Source organism: Dendronephthya gigantea, unplaced genomic scaffold (genome assembly GCF_004324835.1).
Source record: "Dendronephthya gigantea isolate DGI-Jeju-01 unplaced genomic scaffold, DenGig_1.0 000060F, whole genome shotgun sequence".
In the NCBI taxonomy this organism is placed as follows: domain Eukaryota; kingdom Metazoa; phylum Cnidaria; class Anthozoa; order Malacalcyonacea; family Nephtheidae; genus Dendronephthya; species Dendronephthya gigantea.
The window spans coordinates 333,671-357,062 of NW_021163070.1; the positions used below are offsets into that span (position 1 = coordinate 333,671).

General features: G+C 36.4%; 2 pseudogenes; one reads left to right on the plus strand and one right to left on the minus strand.

Annotated features, from left to right (window-relative positions):
* Positions 1–13,832: 13,832 nt before the first annotated feature.
* Positions 13,833–17,713, minus strand: LOC114530136 (annotated as a pseudogene).
* Positions 17,714–22,884: 5,171 nt separating this feature from the next.
* Positions 22,885–23,392, plus strand: LOC114530137 (annotated as a pseudogene).

Sequence of the window (23,392 nt, forward strand, 5' to 3'; positions counted from 1 at the left end):
CTCCTCTCGCGTGTAGTACGGTATATTTATTTGTAAGTTGAAGAATAATAATTGAGCATGAATAAGTAATTGAGTGCATGATGAATTACAACCCCTGTCAGCCTGAGAGGCCTCCCCCTCATGTGCATGGTGCATCATGTGTGGTTCCATCACAATGATGAACAGTTTTTAAACACTCGCAAAATAATTGAAAGTAGACCAAAGCAGTTTGTTACAATTATGACTAATTTGTTCTTTTATTCACCACATTCACGCAATTCAGCATTCTGAAGGTTTTTTGCGATTTGTCTCAGGCCAGACATGGCAGACAAGTTGAGACAACATGTGCTTGATAAATTATTTTCGCTATATTAAAATGGCTTTCAAATTTTATAACATACCTACACATATTTATGTTATAATACACTGATTGGTTATTGTGGTGCGGAGCTTCAATCTTATTGGTGTATAAATGATGTGATTAATGAACAATAACGTAACAAACCCCAAATTGTTTTAAAAAGATAAGAAATAAAACTAAAACTACAGTGCCAAAGAAAATAATGACAAACTGATTAACTTAAATATAGTTATTGTTATTACTGTTTTTAGGAAGCCAACCATATATCTCTCCATTTCACAGTTTTCCAAATCCATTTTTTTCGCAGGATAATGCAGTATCCATAGCATGACAGAAGGAGTCTTAAGTAGCATGAATAGTTGGGATGTTTAAAATCATGGGACAAGTGTTCGCCTCCGGTAATGTCTTCTCCGGCATGGGAGGGATAAACTTTATTTTCAACATCCTACTGTTATCGGGCAACGACGATTGAGCAGTCCAGAAAGTCAACCAGTTTTTCGCCTACATCTACAAAAAATTGACAGACAGAGTGTTTTAAGTATGGAGTTTAGTAAACTTCACAGTGTTAATGATTCATGTTTTTTGTGGTTAAAAAACTTAATTACCTCTTGCACTTAGTTCATTAATGTAATTCTCAAATAATATTTTAGCTTCCACTTGTCGACCATTACAAACATCATCTGTTTCATAACTCGAAACTCTTGCACAATTTTGCGATGTCAATGACTTCTGGTTCAGGTGCAGGAAAAAATCTACTGTGAACCTCAGGCCAATTAGCTAAGAGGTCAAGACATCATTTCCCCAATACTTTGATGCTATCCAATCCCTTACGAATGTCATTTAATGCAGGAAGTCTTTTTGTTATGACTTCATGCACCAAACAACATTCGAAAGCCAAACACCTTTTTATCAAGAGTGATGGTGATGTGAGGATAACCGGCTGATATGAGGAGATCAGTGATGTTGTCAAGTGGAGATCCTGGAGTTGTAAATTCACAAAGCTTTTCTTTGTCACATATCAGAAGCTGTTTAAAATATACATGTAGAAAGACTCAAAGTGGATTAAACAAGGTGTCTGGCAAATGTATGACAAATACATGTACCTTATCTAAGAACTGTAAACACTCCTTGTGGTTTAGTTGTAGCCAAAAATCTTGACAATTTCTGCAGGTAACAAATAACTATACCTCATTCAATTTTAACCTGATTCAGCGGGAGATAATCCAGGCAATCCAAAACAGTCGTTCAATATTGAATGCAAGATCATTTTCCCAAGGATAACGAACAACCCTCCCTGAGAGGATATCATAATTATGAATGGGGAGAAAGTTTCCATTTCTCTCTTCTAATAGAGTAAATGTTCCACATTGCAGTTGCAAACATTGCACAAGCAGGTGAAAGTACTTCCTTGTAAGACCACCACCATCCAAACCTGGTTCATCCAGAAAAGATACACTTAATGGTTTTGTTATGTCGAAAGCAGGGTTTTTGTACTTTCTCAATACTTGTTTTAACAAGTCTGTGTTTCTATCAATTTCAATTTCTATGTCAAGGCCAAATTTCTCAACAACTGCATTGAGAAACTCCTTCAGGTCGCTAAAGCCATCCTTTTAATTATTAAACACTGATGTTTTGCTAAGTGGACTATTCAGAAGTTCAATATCTGAATCATCATCAGTAGGATTAGCATTGATGTTCTACATCAACATGAAAAGCTGTCTCTGTTAAAAATACAATACAGTGCACATAAATACACAAAATATTATAACAGTCATGATACAGTAAGTACTGGTAAATAATTGCTATTTACAGTATGGATACCTTATGTCTATAACCGATTTTAAGTACAGTACTTAGCTGAATATTTTAATTTTGACAAGTCAAAATAAACACTAAAATAGTTATTGTGCTAATATATCTAAATCAGTAAATAAATAGTACCTGATTCTCCATGAATAGTGCTTATGGCTAACTCAACACTCATGTTACACTCGGTAAGGACCTGATTTATTTTTTCTTGTTCCATAGACGGAAATATCTCATGGATCATTTGTTGACATTGGTTTGGTGTACAAACCTCAGAGCTTGTACCATGAATGTTGTCTCTTACAAAGGAGCTTGAAAATGATGATGTGCCAGCACTCGGGAGGGTACACTTTGTAGCGGATGAACAAGCCGTTAGATCAGACGATAGCCCCAGATAAAGTAGCAAATGAACACGAACTTAGCATTTGGTCATCATGACAAGTACTGTCACCCTCTTCATTTTAAAATTTCCCGACAATTTTGCAAAATCAAAACTAAAAAACTAAAAATAAAACAATTTAATGATACTCACCAATACTTCTATGATACTATACAATATACTAATCAATAAATACCTTGTCTCACTTTCCAACTGATTTGAAAATAGGCCTAGTAATTTCATTTTTAGTGTTTGTTCGTCCCATCTCTTGTCCAGCATAAACACGTGAAAGTAGCATTCTTCGTTCTGAAGCTCTGCTTTGGCTTTGCGGCATGGAATTGTTGAACATGAATAAGGTAAAAGGCAAATGTCTTTCATAAAGACCTCATTTCTATTCTGACTAGACAATTGTGATGTCGCACTTCCACGACCGTTTCTTCTGGAAACTGACTACTTCTAACTAAACTGAGCTATGTCTACTTTTGTTACTTTCACTTCATTGTGGCCTTTAGGACCAGATCTACTGGTATTCTGGTAATTAAGCTGTGGATTGCACGGTGGTAGTACCGTATACAACGCCAGTGGCACGTTTGATGGCTGAACACTTTGGCTAGTACATGGATTGATGGTACCCTGGCCAAACATTGAACTTGAAGTCGTGTTGTCTACACTGTTCTGGGAGACAGCATTTCTCAGCAAACGAAATCGGTGACTTATTTTACTAGCCACAGAAGTATGCTCCCCATTATAAATGCCTTGGTTACTAGTTTGTTCAGCTGTGACAAGTTCACCAAAAATACCGCGGACCATAGATTGTATTTGCTCTTCAAAGCACGATAAAATACTTGCAGTTGTTTGCTGCCGTGCCGCCATGCTGGATCAATATTATGCGCTTAATTATTTTGCCAAATTCCCACGCAATATTGGACTCTCACACCTCCCCTGTAAGAATCAAATATTTGCATAATTAAGAAAAAAATACTGTAGTTATACATAAGTTAACAATTATATTTTTGAGTGTTTTGTGTGACACTTCGAATGTTATGTGCCAAAGCAACATGAAATTAGATGAATGTAAGTCGAATTGGAATTTTGTAAATAGGAGCTGGAATGATTGTTTTGACATTAAGCGCACACGTTTTCTAGTATTTATGATTAGTGTTGAAGTTTTTTCTAGACAGTATTACAAAGCACAGCCTTCCTTCATATCTTCTGTATATGACAAGAATGTTTTTAGCTGCTGCTCATCATTAAAAAGAAACAGGGAATTCTTTATACCTCGATAGACATTGCAATTTTCACTGTCAAAACAACCTTGGTGAACACATTCTACGAAATTGCATTTGCTGTTGTACTCGGCAAATGACACCTGTACAACTTTGTCAAGGTTCAGCAACTTCAGCAGTCTTACCAATAACATTTGTACCAGAGGGCTTGATGGGTATTCAGTTGGCCAATTGTCAACAACAAAAACTAACTCTTTTCAACAATTCTGTTTTTGGATTTCTAAAAAATGTGTCTGATTCTGGCTTCAATAACAAAAGAAGACTTTCGTGGAATAACCTAAAGGTTGTTCCTGGTTCCAGCAGCAAGGGATTGATCAAAGTGACAAACTTTCCTGTTCTATTTATCAGGGGCAGATCTAGGAATTCATACCCTAGTCAAAAATTTTCGGTCCGACTACCACAGGTACATTTTCCTCGATTATTTTTTCGGACCGATTGGGGGGAGGGGTGCGCATTTTATTTTTAAAACAAAATTAATCATAATACATATTACAGATCATATTACACCACACTATATGACAAACTATGCTTTTATTAGCTTTAAACTTCGACTTTTATGTTTCAACAGTAATTTGTAAAGCTGTGTGTTAAACTGGTTTGTTAGATAAAAATGCTGACAGGAAACCTGGTTGAAGTAAACATTATATAATATGAAATTATAATCAGCTCAAAATGACCTTTTGGTCTGACCGGGAATGGAAATATATGCAAATACAGTAACAAACCTGGCTCATACATTTATAGTGCCAAAACACATATTGAGTTGATTATTATTGTAATAAATAATAGCTTATATGAAAATCAACAGAATTATTTACCTTAATGCTGTACACTTCTTACCAAGAGGAAATTTCTCGACAAGATATTCAGCAAATTTGAAACTTTGCGAACTAAAATGCAATTATTATTCCTATTGACTGAAGTTGACTAGATTACCCCAGCAGCGGAACTAGTCAAATGCATCAAGCCAATCAGAAGCCAGAATTTTTCTTTTAACAGCCAATCAGAACGCAAGAATATTATGCAATTTAGTCAACTCCCCCCCCCCAAACTAGTCAAAATGCAAATTGACCAATCAAATGGCTTAAGAATCTGCCTCATATTAGTCAAATTTCATGCAGTCATCTGCTTTTTTGACTAATCTGCATGCTGGCTGAAGCGATGCATGAAATATAAAACTGGACTTACTGGAGAGCATTTGAAAATTAATATGCGGACTTCTGACACTGTATGAAATATTTAAACTGGAGTACTTGGAAGTTTTTTGAATTATTACATCTGTGCAATTTTTACCCTAGTCGTGTGACTAGTTTGACTACCCTTAGATCCGCCCCTGCTATTTATGTGTAATACTGTGGTCGAAAATGGAGAAAGTATCTCTACTTCATTCGTAGATGGGGATTAGTTATGAAGGAAGTTTAATGGTGGGTAACAGCTGCGAAGGAATAAGTGCATCTTTGGCATCACTGCATTATTACGGACTTTGGTCCTAGTCATGATTGGGGAATGTAACATCTGTCCACACTTTGCTAGGTTTTTGCACCGGCATTGCACCGTCACACACAATCTTCTTCGCATCTTTTGAGGCTATCTTGTGGTTCTTGTTAGCATGGTCGCATATGTAGTTAACAGTTGCTGAACAGTAGTGCAAGTTAACAACTAACTAACTTGTTAACTAATGTATGTGGCAGTTTTTTAAGGGATACCTTCGCATTCACATTCATTCCATGATGTCTTTTCGCTGCTGCTGAATTTTTTTTATACGTCATCATATAATTGTAGCATGATGATAATGATATGTTAAAAGCTAGTGGGAATAAAGCATTCATGATTTCATGAGCTTGCCACAACATTAAGGTATTGTTGTCTTTATGTCTGTAAAGAACTTCATTTTTAAGAATGTCTAAGAATATATCAGAATATCCCTATACCGTTTGCTATCCATATAGCGCAAAGAATCTTTTAAAATATTCTTTAATTTTGTTTTCTCAGCCTTGGGTAGGAGAATTCAATCAAGCTTTACCCTGCAGATAAATTTGTTGAATGTTAAAATGATGAGAAGAAGAAGATGACTTGCCTCTATAATTTCAGTAATTCTGACTTTCTCAATGTCCATTCAGTGTCTATAAGCCCAACCTTTGCTTGCAAATTTCATTGTTTGTATGCCGGATGACTACAGATGACGAGCCCATTCCAAAATATTCTTCTTTCTCTTTCTAATTTTGAGATATTGTGTTGCTTAATTTCTTCCTCTGAAAATATCCAAAGCCTGCTTTATTTCTCTGGATTATTCTTGTAGAAACATTTCCTGCAAAACAGCCTTCCCCCCTCTCCCTGGTCGGTTTTTGCGCTAGCTGTCGCTCCTGATGTCGCTTGTGGTGTCACCATTTCCAAATTCATTCATCTTGTGGCATTTCCGAAGGCCTGAGCAAGCAGTGAACAAGCTTCGATTGTGCCAGAACAAAACCAAGATTTCCGGAAGTTACCGAAGGTGCAGAGCATGCTTGAAAGTTGCAAAAGTACAGAAAACATGTTCAGGACGTTCATATCAGCCTTCTTCTTTGTGTCAGAGTTCTGTAAAAGCTAACTTTGGCTCAAATATGCATCAGTGGTTACGACGATTTCTTTATTTAAGGTATGACTAAATATTCTGCCTTATCTGTTTGAGCTTCTAACCAGCCATAGGCTTAACAAATTACAAAACTGTAGTTATTCACTTATCACTATCTTGTTTGTATCTTGTCTCGTGTCACAGCATCCTTTGAGATCTTGGAGAATTCAACAGTAGTGTAGCCAGAACGTTAATTGGGGGGGGCCCATATTCATATATTTGTGATACGCAGGATTAATTTCTTTTCAAATCAATTGTCTTTACAGTCTGTTAACATGAATATATGAATACGGGCCCCCCAATTATCGATGCTGGCTATACCACTGGAATTCAACTGAGGCTTCGTGTCGGTACTGACCCACGCTAATCGGTCAGGCAATTGCGGTGTTGTATCGCAATAGTAAAATACCCAAAATCTGTTATAAGATCTTCCAAAACTCTGCTATAAAATCTTCCAAAACTCTGCTATAAAATCTGCCAAAAACATGCTATAAATCTGCCAAAAACCTCGCAAAAAGTGGTTCAAATGTACAACTATACAAACTGATCATAATTCACCGCACATTCATTCTATCAAGCAATACTACAGCAATCTTACTACAGCAATCTGACTACACACAGAATGCCATGTCTTAATATATTGCAATTTTCTCAGCCGCTATTGTATAGAATATCTTCAAAACTCCGTATTTAATTCGAAGTAAAATGCTCTTTTAAACAATGTGTAACATGAAAGTGGGTTACGCCAAAAAACAATGAAATTCCGTTTTTAAATGAAACATATTTGCTCGTGCGTTTCTTTTATAAGTAATTACTAATTCCAATTAGCGTGCAGCAAAGCCAGGCGACAGTAATTCCTAAAGAATCACAATTTTCTCAGCTGCTATTCTATAGAATTTCTTAAAATCTCCGTATTTAGTTTAAAATAATATGCTCTTTCAAACAGTGTGTAGCATGAAAGTGGTTACGTCAAAAAAAAAAAAGAAATTATGTCTTCAAATCAAACGTCTTGAATGTCGTGCGTATTGCACACTTTGGTGCGGTTGAGCTTGAGAACGAATTTCATACATTTCGAAATAGGAATCACTTGAACATTGCAAACTTTTTAAAAGAGTGTGTTATTATGTACTATTTACCAAAGTATAGTGAAGTTCCACACTATAAAATTGCGATTGTTTAACGAGTAGTCTTTTCGCGTTTCTTACTTTTAATAATGTGCAGGCATGTCTTAATATATTGCAATTTTCTCAGCCGCTATTGTATAGAATTTCTTCAAAACTCCGTATTTAATTTGAAGTAAAATGCTCTTTCAAACAATGTGTAACATGAAAGTGGGTTACGCCAAAAAACAATGAGATTCCGTCTTTAAATGAAACATATTTGCTCGCGTGTTTCTTATATAAGTAATTACTAATTTCCAATTACTTTATTAGCAAACTGAGAAGAGGCTGAGAGGTTATTTTTAATAAATAGTTACTTAGATTACTTATTTGATATTAGTTATAACATATTGTAAATATAGTTTTATTAACTATTATACAGGGTGTATCAGAAAAAACTAGAAGATTTTAAAATGTTCAGAAAACTATAATTTTATCAAGATATCTCAAAAATATATTTACGTCTAAGTATTTTAGCATCTTCTGGCTTATCTAAGAGTAAAAACTAGCAGAAAAATTAACCTCGAAAAGCGGGAAAATGGTTTGTAAAAGCCTCATTTTTAATCGCTTGTGCAAAGAAAATGAGATGTTGAAAATTCAAGTTCAGTTAAAGAGGTGAAAGTTAGGAATCTTTTGTGCAATGTATCGCCGCGAAACGTTTCAAAATTGAATTTTTCCCCCTGTTTACTCCGCTCTCTCGTAACTTTTTACACGCAAGAATGATTACATGCATGAGTGATAGTTGGAATGACGTACTTAAACATAACTAACAATGAATACTCTTGTTTTATTGTTTTCATTTAACAAAGAGTGCTCGTAATTACGTCATTCCAACTATCACTCATGCATGTAATCATTCTTGCGTGTAAAAAGTTACGAGAGAGCGGAGTAAACGGGGGAAAAAATCCAATTTTGAAACCTTTCGCGGAGGACCTTATCAAATTTTTTGAAATTGCAATACATTGCACAAAAGATTCCAAACTTTCACCTCTTTAACTGAACTTGGATTTTCAACGTCTCATTTTCTTTGCACAAGCGGTTAAAAATGAGGCTTTTACAAACCGTTCTCCCTCTTTTCGAGGTTAATTTTTCTGCTAGTTTTTACTCTTAGATAAGCCAGAAGATGCTAAAATACTTAGACGTAAATATATTTTTGAGATATCTTGATAAAATGATAGTTTTCTGAACATTTTAAAATCTTCTAGTTTTTTCTGATACACCCTGTATAATTGTTAAATATAATTTATTATAGACAATAGTAAAAGTTACAATGGCAGGAGATGGAGATCTTTTAGTGCTGGCTGATATTCTAGAAGGCTTAGAATTGAACATGAACCAGTTGCGGAAAATGTGTATTGCAGCTGGATGTGACTATTTGCCAAGTCTGAAAGGTGTTGGTATATGCAGATCGTTTCAACTTGTCACTCAGAAGCAAGACATTATGGAAATGCTTACCCTGAAAGGAGCATCTGACGTTTACAAGGAGCAATTTAAAAAAATTGAGGCAGTCTTTAAACACCAAACTGTCTTCGACATGGAAACATGTACAACAGTTCCTTTGCATATGCCCCAATCAGAACTTCCAGATGATGTTCAGCACCTATGTGGAGAGTATCCTTTAATACTGTAATTCATGTGAATTTGTCCAAAATTAAAATGTTTTATAATTTATCTATTTTGTAATTCATTTATCATTATTTTTCTTATCATGCTATATTTCTTGTCTTATGTACAAATTATTTTTGAATCCTTAACTTTAAAGCAAATTGAGCAATGCCTTTGCAAATGACCAGGTAGTTGGGAACATCGACACCAAGAGTGGACAAAAAGTCAACAACTTCCCCCATCTTGTATGTGCACACATTTCAATTTTGTATAATTAAATACTTTATCAATCTGAATATTTGATTTACTTTTTATCAGGTGTTTACTTAGAATGTGTATACATGTGCTATAATTCTGGAATGTATATTTTATAGAGAGATGCTGGTAGTTCATGGAATCAAGAGCAGCCTTTATTATGTTCACCAACAAGAACATCAAATGGTATATACAAATTTATCTTATTAGTTTTAATTAATAAGGTATTCAGCAGCATTATAATTAGGACAAATAACTGCTAGTATTATTACCTGTTTTACAACAGATCAGTAAAGTCAACATGCTAAAAACAAATTAACTTGGAATTTTAGAATTTCTATCAGTAATAGAAATTTATAATAAAATGTCATAAATTCCAAATCTTTCAATTAGCATTAATTTCACAGATGCCTCCACATCTGATATTCATAGTTGTGTCAAAGTCTACATATCCTGTCAATATGGTGCTTTCTTCACAAATTGCAGAATACTTTCACTTATCTACCCCACTATAACATAATCCAATCACATAATCCAATAATCCAATCTATAATCCACTAATCACATAATCCAATAATCCAACTATAACATAATCCAATAATCCGATGTTGTCTGTATAAATGAAACCTGGCTAAACAGCGATATTGACAACCAAGAACTGTTACATACTGGGTACACCATCTATAGGAAAGACAGACTAGATTGAAATGGCGGCGGGGTGCTTATCGCAATTAAAAATGACTCATTCATGTCAGTGAAAGAGTACAAAGCTGACATGGATGAGATAAGAGATTTGGAAATTACTTGTGCCGAGGTCACCACCAACTGTAAGCAAAAAATACTTTTCTGCTCTTGTTATCGACCACCAAATGTTGATATAAGCTGGGTTCAAAAATTCAATAAATTCCTAGACCTTGCTAGTGATCTATACGACAACATGCTAATCACGGGAGACTTGAATTTTCCAAATATCCTGTGGGACTCATCACCCAATGCAGGCGGCGTTAATGAAGCCGCTTTTGTCGATGCACTTAATGACCATTATCTGACCCAAGTGAATGTTGTTGCCACTCGCGATCGGAATGTGTCAGATCTAATAATAACAAGTGTGCCTGACCAGGTTACCCTGACGGAAGTATTGTCTCCGGAACAAAGCGGCGTTTTCACCGATCATTGCGTATTGTCCTTCGAGTTTTCTGCTTTTGTTAAAAAATCACCTAGTGAGATCAACCGAACTGTGTATGACTATGAGAGAGGAGATTTTGAGGGCCTACGCGCGGCTCTTAATGCAATAAACCTGTCCTCGACGCTGGGATCTGACGATATTAACACTGATTGGAAAAACTGGAAACATACATTCCTGGCAACAGTTACAAACTATATACCCACTAAGCAGATCAAGGGCAGAAATCCCCTACCATGGATCAATGGTCCGATTCTTCACGCTATAAGGAAAAAAGAATCTATACGGAAAAAATTAAAGAAATCAACTTCCAGATATCTAAGAGACAAATATAGTCATCTCCGCGCCAAAGTAAAGTGTATGTTACGTGAGAGCTGCGATAAATACCTGGGTAAAATGGAATATGATTAAATCCTAAACGATTCTGGTCGGTGTTGAGACTAAATTCAAAATCACACAGCGTTCCTCATCGGATCTCCATGGCAATTGGGCCTGAAAGAATTAAAGCAGAGGATCCAAATGCAATAGCGAATCTCTTTAACCGATATTTTGCTTCTGTGTTTACCAAAAGCAGTCTCGAGTCTCAGGAATTGAATGTCACCTATGATCCTAATCAGGCAGCTCTGAAGCTTCTTACAGAGAATTATAGACCTATTTCTCTATTGTCGATTATATCGAAAGTATTGGAACGATGCGTTCTTGATAATATCAACGACCGGCTCCATAGTATAGTTAATGACTGTCAACACGGATTTATCACTGCCAAATCTTGTATTACGAACCTAATCGAGGCCTTAGAGCATATTGGATCTGTCCTGGATAAAGGTGGACAAGTCGATACAATTTATTTAGATATGTCCAAGGCCTTCGAAAAGGTGGACCATAGTTTGCTTATAACGAAATTACGCAGTTTGGGGTTTGGTGGTACGTTTTTGAAATGGCTGACAAATTATTTGACTAATCGTCACCAACGGGTAACGGTTCTTGGTGCAACATCATATACGATGGCAGTAACATCCGGGGTGCCTCAGGGGTCGTTACTAGGACCAGCATTATTCTTATTATTTGTGAACGATATGCCAGAATCAGTCAAATCAAGTATGATGACTATGTATGCTGACAATACCAAGGTTTTTAAGGCCATTAAAACACCGGAAGATGCCTCTGCTTTACAAATAGACCTAACCAATTTGCACATCTGGTCGATGATCTCAGGACTTGCGTTTAATGAAAGCAAGTGTCATGCCCAGTCGATAACACACAAGAAATATCCAATTTGTACCACCTATAAGATCAATAATATTCCACTTCAATCAACCAGTTGTGAGCGTGACCTTGGCGTTAGTATATGTTTGGATCTCATGTGGAAAGTGCAAGTGTCGAACAAACTGCATGTGCGAATAAGCTACTCGGATATGTCCGTAGGAATACGCGTCGTATAAAGAATAAATCAATAAGAAGATCTATGTATCTCACAATGATTCGTCCTCATATAGGTTATGCCACTCAGGTTTGGACACCTCAGTCAATCGATCTAATGTTAAAACTTGAGAGGATTCAGAGGAGAGCCACAAGATATATCTTAAATATACCGTTTAGCAGTCCCGTCTCTTATACATCAAGACTGCAGTCGTTATCACTTTTGCCAATCTGTTACTGGCATGAATTCTTGGATCTGGTATTTCTTTTTAAGTCAACTCATGGTTTGATTGACCTAAACCCATAGATTATTCCTCGTGTGCGCATGACCAGACGCACTCGTTCATCCGCGGATGTTAACTCTATAAAATTTGAAATACCCAGATGCAAAACTACGACATACCAACGCTCTTATATTGTAAGAGTAACCCGGACTTGGAATGTCCTTGTAGATGATCTGAACCCTTCTATGGATAGCTTAGCTGCTTTTAAATCTTCTCTTTTAAAATATTACTTTAATGCCTTGAACACAATTTTTGATGTTGAGGATCCGAGGACCTTTAAAACCATATGCAGTAAATGTAATACTGCTCGTACCCTTAATGCCAGAATAACTTGTTGTTTCTAATTGCACTCAATATATGTTTGGGTAATTACTCTTTTAGTCTATGTTAATAGTGTGGATTTTATATTCGAGTCCGCTGTAATTGGCTTTTGCTGTTGCGGATACCCTGCCTAGTATGTCCTTTTGTTACTGTGTATGTATATAAAGTTTTGTAAAAGGCGAAGTTTTTAAATAAATAAAATAAATAAATCCAAATTATTTTCAAATATACCATATTTGTTTGAACAAGAGTCACCCTAATTTTTTGAGGCGTGTTTGGATAATAATTATATCTGACAGTAAAAATGGGGAAAACGCAAGTTTCATTTATGCTGTGACAAAAAATTTAATATAGCACCGCTGCATTTGTTCAAATAAATATGGTATGCAATAATGATTTCAGCAGTATTTTTTTTTTCTTAGACGATGATGCCAACTGTCAAGAATTTAAATGTGAAATAATTCACATAGATTGGCTATCCTCTACTTCTTGGAAAATTCCTAATTTTCCAGTGATGACAATAGAGTTCATATTTGTGCAATTTAGAAAAGGACAAGAGATCTGTAATGGTGTCATAGAAAAAAGATTGTCGCACATTCCGCTAGGTTCATTCACATGCACATCTCATTGTCAGATACAGATAGATGGAAAGGATTACACTGTATTGTGGAAATTGGCCCCGAATGCAGAAACCTATTTGGATCAAAAAGCTGATGATGAGACCACTGATAATCAGCAAGATGAGACAACTCATTGCTTACCATTTAAAGTTCTCGGTACATGTTATAGTCCAGATCGACAAAAAGCTTTAGAAGAAGCTTTTCTTTATCTGGAAGAGTACAATCGACCAGTTTTTGCAAAACTGGAAGCTGGACCAGATAATGCAATTGACAAACATGCAATTGCTGTTTATTTAATGTCATCGGGTGAATATGAAAAAGTTGGTTACATTGCAAAAGAATTAACAAAATTTGTTCACCCAGTTTTAAATGACACATCATTTGACGTCACAGTGCAAAAGATACGCTTTGTACAACCTATCGTATGATTGGGTATTACTTGACAGTAGGCCTCACCAAAAAAGGTTTATGGGACAAAGTAGTAGTTAGTGCTAGTAAGAAAGTAAGATAATTATTAACGTTTTAAAAATTACTGTTTATATTGTGTTTTATTCTTACTGCTGCTAGTCTTGTGACGGTGGGGGTGGTAGTGCGACAGGGTCTCGATGGAACTTAGCCCTTGCAGTCAATTGTCCCTTTTGTGGTAAGGATGCCCTGTTGGCTACAAAAACCCCGGGATCTCCTCGTCTTGAGACCTTCACCTTATCGAGCCTCTCCTTAATGCCATCACCAGATGGTTGGTTAAATGATGGTAGTTCCAAATCGGTATACCTTTCCTTTGAACCAGTCCAATAATAGAAGGGTAGGTCCGGGTCAATCCTTTTGTTAAACTCATTTAAAATCTTTGGCTGTGCATCAAGGAACTGCTTCATGTCGAAGATGTCACCGAGCATGTCATGCAGTAAGCCAATCATTCCTTCCACATCATCAGTTCCTGAAGCTCTTGGGTGTTCAGGTGGGAGATCTCTTGCTTGGTATTCCACACGTCTAAGTTCTCAGCTTTCCAGATTCGCAATAAGACCGATCACAATCTCCTGAGTCAAGCCACAAATTCCTTTTATTTTGCTGGAAATATTTTTAAGATGGAAGTTATTTTTTAAGAAGAATACGCTGTATTGAATGTTAAGTAAATGGGGCTATTAAAACCAGGCACATACACTACGATTTATGGTTTAAGTGCATGATGTTGCTAAATTAGATCAGTGACTGCATTCAGCCAATCAGAACGCTGAATCTTGGAGTACCAAGTTGGCGGCGAGTGACTTCAAAATTTGATTACTGGATTACCGAGATGCGCAATCTAGGTTTATTTATACCTATAGTCGCTCTTCCAGCGACTAAATATAGCATAAAGGCAGTATTACAGTATTTGCTTCTTGCAGAAACATACCGATTAACATCAATTGTACTGAAGTCAGGTTGGTTACGAAACCATGGCATCCAATCGTCTAGCAGCCACTCTTTCATTTCTCTGCAATACAGCGATCTCTCCGCTTCTGAAAGGCCTCTTCCATCGATCGCTCTGTGCCAATTATGAATGCGTTTAATAATAATGGCATCTCCATCATGGCCATTTCGCTCCAAAAATGCAATAACACCAAGACTTATAAGGCGTTCACAGTCTGGAACTGACTGTTTGTTTTTTCCAGTAAGTGCCTCGTATGTCAACCCAGTTTGGGGGTCATGCAAGGCATCTCTTAAATGCCGCAAATCAATTCCAGGGATGTGGCCTCCGCAAAGACGGGACACAATGCGCTTTAGCAAATGGTTGTGGTCTTCTCTATGGTGAATCCGCTCGCCATTAACATCTTTTTCTGGTTGGTACAGATACTTCGTAAATCAGTTGGATCTGTTGGATGGTGTTTCAGATCTTCTACACTCTTACGGTAGAGAAATATTGACATAATTGATTTCAATACATCTCCAGTCGTTTCAGATTTTCCTACACAAGAAAATAACTATACCTATATTATGTTAACCAGTGACTACTTACCTGCACAAGCATAGTCAAGTTTTCCAGGTTACAGCGTCTTTTTGGTTTTATAGGGACAAGGTACAATAGTCAGAGTGTGGGAAACAGTCAATAGTGTGGGAAACGTGACGACTGTCATACCATACTTTTTTGTTTCCTTAGCTGCTGAGTAAAACTAATGAAGGTGACCCAAAAGACTGTGACGCAGAAGACTGTGACATGTGACAAACGAACACGCAACAATATGTTTCAAGTGAAAAACAGCTACCAATAGGCTTTAGAATTATATAATACCTTCGACCCATGGAAACGGATCGTGCATAAACGGAAAAAGCTTTCTTCTCAAAAGGTATACTGCCTTTTCAAACGAAATGTTTTGTTCTTCAATGAAACCGTTGAGCCACATCACCTCTTCCAATGGTACAGCTGAATGTTGAAATAATGGGTTTCCTGAAAAATCGAAATTTAAACATGAATAGTTTAAAGAGTGGAAAATTCCATAATACTATTGAGCGCCAAGCACTGTAGGCCTACACTGCCCACCGCGGACAAGACCATTATTATTTTTTAACTCAAACAATGTTTTGGTTTGGTTTTATATCCGTAACCACACTCTAATTGGTTGTCTGAGCAAAAATTAAGTGGTGCCATGTAACGAACAAATAAAAATGTTATTGTATAGAATTAGACCAACATTCTTATTAGTGATATTGAGTGCAGTTTAACTGATTGTCTTGTCACACATACTGTATACCTTCACTGTTTAATTTAAAGAACGAAGTAATTGTCTTCACTGTCATTCTACGTGCTTCGTTCTTTGCATTTTTAATCAGTTCGATGACAGATACAGGACGTGTAACTCCTCCAGTTCTCAATGAATAAAATTCACCATCAGTAGTGAAACCTGCAAAGTACAGTGGAAGATGATATTAATCATATGTATACATTTGCATTAATGGTAAGACTCCCGAGTCTCCCGTGTTATAATATAAAGTAATTGTTATTACCTACTACAGTCATTCCAACTTCTCTCATGGAATTTTCTAGTTCTATCTCAAGCTTCCGTAATTTAGCATCAGTCAATGACTTGTAGGGCATGAAGCGCACAGGAATGGCATATGGTTTTTGATTCCTCAATTCATCAGCTACCATAAAAACCAACAAGTGGGTTGCCGCAATACGCTTCTTTGAGAAAATAGTCGAGCAGCTCACACTTGACCAATACCAAATCAACCGACTCATCACCTCTGAGAAAAGCATTTAAATCGCCTCGCAATCCAAAGCACTTCTTCATCAACTCCTCGAAACCTACTACATTCCAAGACAACTCCATCAAAGTTTGTTCAGATGATTTACCTTCAAGAGCCTTCGCATATACTTTATTTGCAGTTTGCACACCAGATTTAAGAAAATCTAAATCACTTTCCAGTTCAACTAAGACCTGCCTCACATCATCAAAGATCAGTGACAACCTCTTTGCCGTACCAAGGCCTTTTATAAAAGAACGCCTCAACTTATAAACAGCAAACAACCTTTGAAGCACTCCATCCCCTAAATCCTCATCACCTGCCCAAGTACCGCGTATGCTTTCTCTCAAGCCATTCCTTATGTCACAGCCATCTGCCTTAATCCACCAACGTCCATTTGGTTGACACTCTTTGGCTGTCTTGAGAGCCTCAACCTGTTTAAAAATATGACAAGAGATACAAACTGTTAGAAGAGAATATATTTTTAAAACATTCATTCTTACAGTACATAATGAAAAGAATATACAGGTGCTGAGTAATTAAAACATTACACATGTTGCTAAAAAATTTGATGAGTTTGGTTGGCTCACTCCTGTAAATTGAAAGTTTTGTCAGGGCACCACTACTTCAGTTTTCTCTCTTGGTAAAATGTAATATTTGTGCCACTTCACTACCCTTGGAAACCTGTGTCAAACTGTCAATTTGGTTATTTTTTGCTTCACATCAAAAGTTGTTATTAAAGTAAACTAATTAAACACACAATAACACATTAGAACAACAGGAAGCAAACTTGGATTAACAGAGTATGTTCCAACAAAAAAATTGCAGTCTTGAAAAGCTACAATTTCTTACTTGAATATCAACAGTTTTAGAGAATGGTGAATGTTTCACACGTTTCTGAATCTGTTTAGCTCCCAAGCTTGCAACATTCACTTTACTCTTTAAAAAGGAATTAAAACAATTTTTTAACAATTTGATATTAACTCATTTACTGGCAATACTCTGCCACTAATGACAACATTAGACAGAGTAACTTTACACTGCAGTAGTGTGCATTGCCAAGTAATAAGTTAAGACTTAAAACCTGACAGAATAATAATCCATTATGCATTGCACAAACAGTGACTATATAATAGTTGCTACCAACCTTCATTGGATTATACATGTTTGTGTTACGTCTGTTGGTTTTGCCAGTAGTTGGACGTATGTCATGAAATTTCTCCATTTCCACAGGCGACACCAACCCTATTTCAATTTCACGATTGTCACTTGCAGGTATGCTAGACCACAAATGTGATACAGAGCAGTCATCAGTGCTTTGATTTTGATCATATGTAGAGGACGATTCAGGATCAGACAGCACAATTTCGTTTGAGTAACTAGAAAAATCATTTGCTGAAATACACATATTGTACATGCTGGAGCTAATAAGTTCTAGACAGCCATTGTCCAGATTCAGGTTGGAGGTATCTTCAAGGTTTACAGATGATTGTTGCAAAGCCTCGTGGATTATGTCCTGATTAAAAGATACTTTTTCAGCTGCAACCACATTCTGCTGAGGCTCCTCAATTGCTTCAAATATATCATCATATTGCCACACTGGTCCTCGATGGAGACACAGCCATTTGTGACCGAATTGTGCAAACATGGTTTCTAACCATGATGCATAATGCTCTTCCATTCTAAAATTAACTGTATTTTTACTTGCAAAAAAACGAATGTTGTAGTCAATCATTCCAAACGGCATTCTATCCAAGGACATTCTAGGGCTCGGACCTTCCAAACATTTGCACAATTCATAAATAATATTTTGTTTCTTTTTATTGAACAAAGTTCGCATCCCACTAAGGCTTTTAGTTACAAAATCCTCTCCAAGAAATTTTACAAAACTTGGCCCATCAATTCCAGTAACATATAACTCAAAAATGTGTTGGATTAATTGTGTCTTTAATCGTTCTGACATGTTGGATTGAAAGCATGATAAAAATTCTTTGACAGAATCACCAACAGTGTTTTTCACTGAGTCAGAGTTACATTTTGGATTGGGAGAGCAACCATAGATAGGTGACAATGGACTGGACGTAGCAGCAAAATATTCTGATTTACTCCTTGGTGGGCTTTTGAATGCGCTTGGATTACTTTCCTCCACTAGTTGGGACAAATTTACCGCATAGTCAATGTTTAATGCATCTTCAGCTTCTGACAATGTGCTAAACTCCTTGCTGAGATGCTTCGTCACTCTAGTTCGGCAAGATGGACCTAGCCAAAATATTAAGATTGTTACAATATGACCATTATCATTCAACAATAATGAATAAATTAGGTTGCAATGGAACCAACTGAATTCTTTACATGTTCTTATTTCTAACACCAAACAATCTACTTATCAAGGTAGGAGTCTGCTGCTTTAATCCTTAAATATTGTAACATTTTAAATACAATTTAGTCCCAATCACTTGCAAATTAGGTCCACCAACTCAACCCAGTAAATGTCAAGTGTATCAAATTGCATAAAAAATTCAACTTGTGATAACTTCCCTTAAAACTACTTAATTAGTTAATATTTGTCTATACAGCACTGTTTTCTTAAACATACAGTACCAGTCTGCCAGATTATTTTGCTGATATTTATTGAACAAAGAGTGAAAGACTCAAAGGTAGAATGACCAGATCATATAAATGTGACTTACATACCTGTCCTAGTAGAATTGCATGCTATATTAACTGCATTGGCACACGCATTCCAAAATTCTACATCACTAATAGTTGGCCATTTGTTCGTATGTGCCTTTTCCCAGAACAAACAAATGTATTGTGTCAACGCTACAGTCTCTTCCACAGACCACTGACGACTGTTTGTCACTTTTTCTTCCGAAAATAGGCTTTTCCTCGATGTTCCTTTTATGATTGGTCGCTTTTTTTCGGGTTTTCCAGGAGTATTGCCTTCCACATTTGCGGGTCTCTTGGCAGCCATATTGCAGCTAATCAGAAAAAATATAACTACTTTAAGCGCGAAAAATCACAAAACACAATAGAGAGCGTTCAAGAGCGTTTATATCCACAGGTAGAGTAACATTTAGATAAGTGACTTAGACAATTTCTGGAGCAAAATCTTCTATACTTTAAATTTAATAATTGGACGAATATTGTAATCCAATTTCAACACAAAAATGTGAGTTTTAGTCACTTGTCTTTATACGCTAATTTGTCACAGGTATTGCAACCAAAAGAACAGTTTATGTTCCAATAGGGTTTTCTCACAAGAATAGTCTTAAATAAAAACCTACAACTTGCTCAAATGAGACACAACTTCAACTTTAAACTCACCTTAATTACACGTCTCCCGCCGCCATTTTGAAAAACATTCGACCAGCATGCTTTGCGGTTCCAGTGCGCACACCGCCTGATCCCACTCCATATTTTCAAATTTCCCAACTGGGCTTTTCTGCTTTCTCTGTTGCCTCATATTTGCTTTCGAAAACCATTGCCTGCCTATCTCTTTGCTTTCCAGCTAAAGACTGTCGATTCCCAAAACATCTGTAAAAAACATGTTATAGTAAACAAAACAAATCTATAACTTAATCAACATTATTTTAGGGAAGAGCAATTAGGAAGAATCACAGCTGGTACGGTTGAGTTGATAAATAATGCTCTGGTCTGTCCAGCTTGTCTGCAGTTATAGGAAGAAAAAAACAGGCTGTCATACTAACCATGCAGACTGTCATTATCTCTTCTTATCTCTTCTATATAGTAAAGCCCTAAACTTAATTAAAAACAACTTCCTACAGTTATCAATCATATATAATGTAAATGTATTCATGCTCCGATATATAAATATTTATATGTTACTATAAAATATTCAAGCGGGAAAAAGCATGCAAACTGCATGATCAGTATTTAGCAGAACCAGAGAGTACTTGTACCCAAATCGGGTTGGGAGATCATCACACTCAATCATTATTCATCAAATATTTAGGGTGGGCTTACGACTCCTCCGCTCCCGGACCAATAACTCACAGAATCCAAATCAAACTTCGACTAGGTGAGTCTCGTTTAATTTTAGAATTCTGTTTCGTCATTAGTCTTGGTTGCTACGAAGTCATATGACATCATGTGAGATTTTAAAGCAGTACAAGTACACAATAAACACAGTAAAGTAAACCCAATAAATCAAAACTTGATTCATTCATAAACAATAACACATAGACCGCTTGTTATTTAGTACTATTTAACAAAAATCTGCCAAAATTGGCTGCTGTTTTAACTGGTTTATTATAGTATTTCCAAACGTAGTCTCTTGTGACCATCCACAGCACTCTGCATAATCATGCCAATGGGCATACTCACAGCCTTTGCTGTTGATGTCCCTGCTGCCCGAATACTGTGGAGCTGCAAATTTTGAGCCAAGGACTAATAGTATCCCCTGAAACCTCTTTATGAGGCATCTGCTGCCTAATAAAAAATCTTCGCTGTTCTCCCTGTAATTTCGCAGTTCGTTTGACATACTCATTTATATGCACGACAGGACATAAGCTCTTGTCTGGTTTGAATGAAGCAGTTCTCTGAGGTGTTTACCAGGGCGCAAAGTTTTTAGTAAGGAATTAATAAAAGTATTCCCCATAGTGTCTGATAAAAAATCAATCCTGGACTATTACCTGATCAAAGATGTCTTTTCCCATTCTTCCTTGATTGCTTCCTTAAATTATTTCTCCTTGTTTCCATAAAGTTCTTCCATAAAGTTTCCTATGAAAATCAAGCCAGTTCTTGGTTGGACCCCAGCTCACTATATGAGCATAAAAAATAGCAACATTGTACCAGCCCGACGGGTTCCTCTTGAAAAATTGAACATTACTTTATAAAGAGGTCATGCAATGTTCAGAACTTGCCAAACATTTGTATATACTTTAATCTGTACTTTTGTTCAATGTTGATATTCAGCTTAAGTTCAGTTGTTTGTTTTACTAAGAACATCTTCAAGTAATTCACAAAGTTTGTCAATCTTTCTAAGCCGTATTGTAACACCCAAACCTTTTAGATGTTGTTTGATTTCTGAGGATTTCTGTAATAAATAGCCATTTAATTTATTTTTATGATGCTTTCCATCTTCTCAAGTTAATCTTCTCAACCTGAGAGAGAAAAGAAACTTCTTGAGCAAAGTCCCATTGTCAGAATACTAGTAATGATTACATGAAGGGCCTTTGCTCTCCTTCAGGTTGAGAGAAACTGAATTTAGATCTTGTTTTAATACTACTGTGTTTCATCTACTAAGCTTGTCCTGTGAATTTATTGACGCATTTGTGTTCTTGGAATATGATAGGTCATTGCATGCATATATGGTGTAACATTGCTCTTCTTATGTCCGTCGCAATCACCAGCAAGTGAGATAAAAAGTAATATCCAATGTTTTGCCTTCAATATAAAATACAGGTAGTATATATGAAGTCTCATCAATTAAAAAATAATTTTTTTTTAACCAATTGAGTCGCATTGCGCCCTGATGCATTCTACTTTAGTATTTTACTCTTTCTAACGCCAGACAATTTTACTTGTCACGGGGCGAGCGTTGGTGCTTGTTGGGTTAAATCACAAATTTTACCCTCTCAAAATAACTCTGAATGTAATCATGAGATGGCTCTGATTCCTCCAGCATGGTGTAAAGTTCGAGGAAGTCCTGGTGTTTTGGACTTTGTGCCCAATTTTAGGAGGTTGCCCGCAAGTGGGGGTAAGCGTAAGGGATGCGCAGAACTTGAACTGCAGAAAGCGTGCTACGATCTCTAGAAAGGAAAACACTTTATATATACATTAATATCTGGTATTATCGTAACTTAACGGACAGATAATCCACGAAATTGTAAGTACGGCAATAGATGGCTGTTTATACAACGTTTATATTTATTAACTTGGAGTGTTACTTTGTTTTTATAGTGTACTCTGTAGTATCTGTACTGTATGAACCATACACGGCATATATTTGTTGAATATTGAAGTATTGAACAACCTATTATAATATCGCCTGTACGAGAGTTACAGTTAGTACAAGATTAAAGATTAATCGTCTGTCTATTGTGATGTTTCGCATGAAGTAGTGTCGCACAACGAGGGTACGAAACAGTCAAAATTTCTACATTTGAAAGATCACAGAACTGCAAACAAAAGGGAAAATCAAGGACAACCGAGTGCAGAAAGAAGCGACAGACCGTCCTCGAAAATCCTACCTTTGCTACGTCTCGAGAGAGTCATAAAAGGTCAGAAAAATCCGTTTGCATTGTATTTTATTTGCTAATATTGAGATATTTTGTATAAAAACTTGGCTCGCTCATATTTGACAATGTGTTGCACAAAATCGAGGCTTATAATAAACATCGCTCAGGATAACAAAAAACAACATCGCTCAGAATGCCAAAAACGGATTTGAAAGTTCTAATTGGCAAGAGATAATGCAATTCAGTCTATACAAGAATTGTTTGAAGAATTTGAGACTGTCCTTGCAGTGGAACCTAATTTGGGCAGGTTGGAAACCATTTTCAATTTAGTTGAAGCTAAGTACCGAAGTATAAAGAAACAACAAGAAACCATAGCTGATAGAATTGTGGAGGATGGTTTGTTGGAGGCTGATCAGATGTTAAAATCCAACATTGAAGCCGGTGACAAAATGAAAACTGACTATTTGCAACTCGTTAAAACCTTTGCAGCGTATCAAAAGAAATTAAGCTCGGCAAAACCACCTGCTAATAATTCAGAGTCATTAGAAGCGATGACGTCAGCAGTGACAAAAATGGCAGAAGCCTTAGAAGGCTCCAAGTCAAAAGCCAGTGGTCTTGAACGACTGCCTGTTCCATCTTGGGATGGATGCAGAAGGGCATACTCTACCTGGAAAAAGTCTTCGTTCGAGAGGGAGAAATAA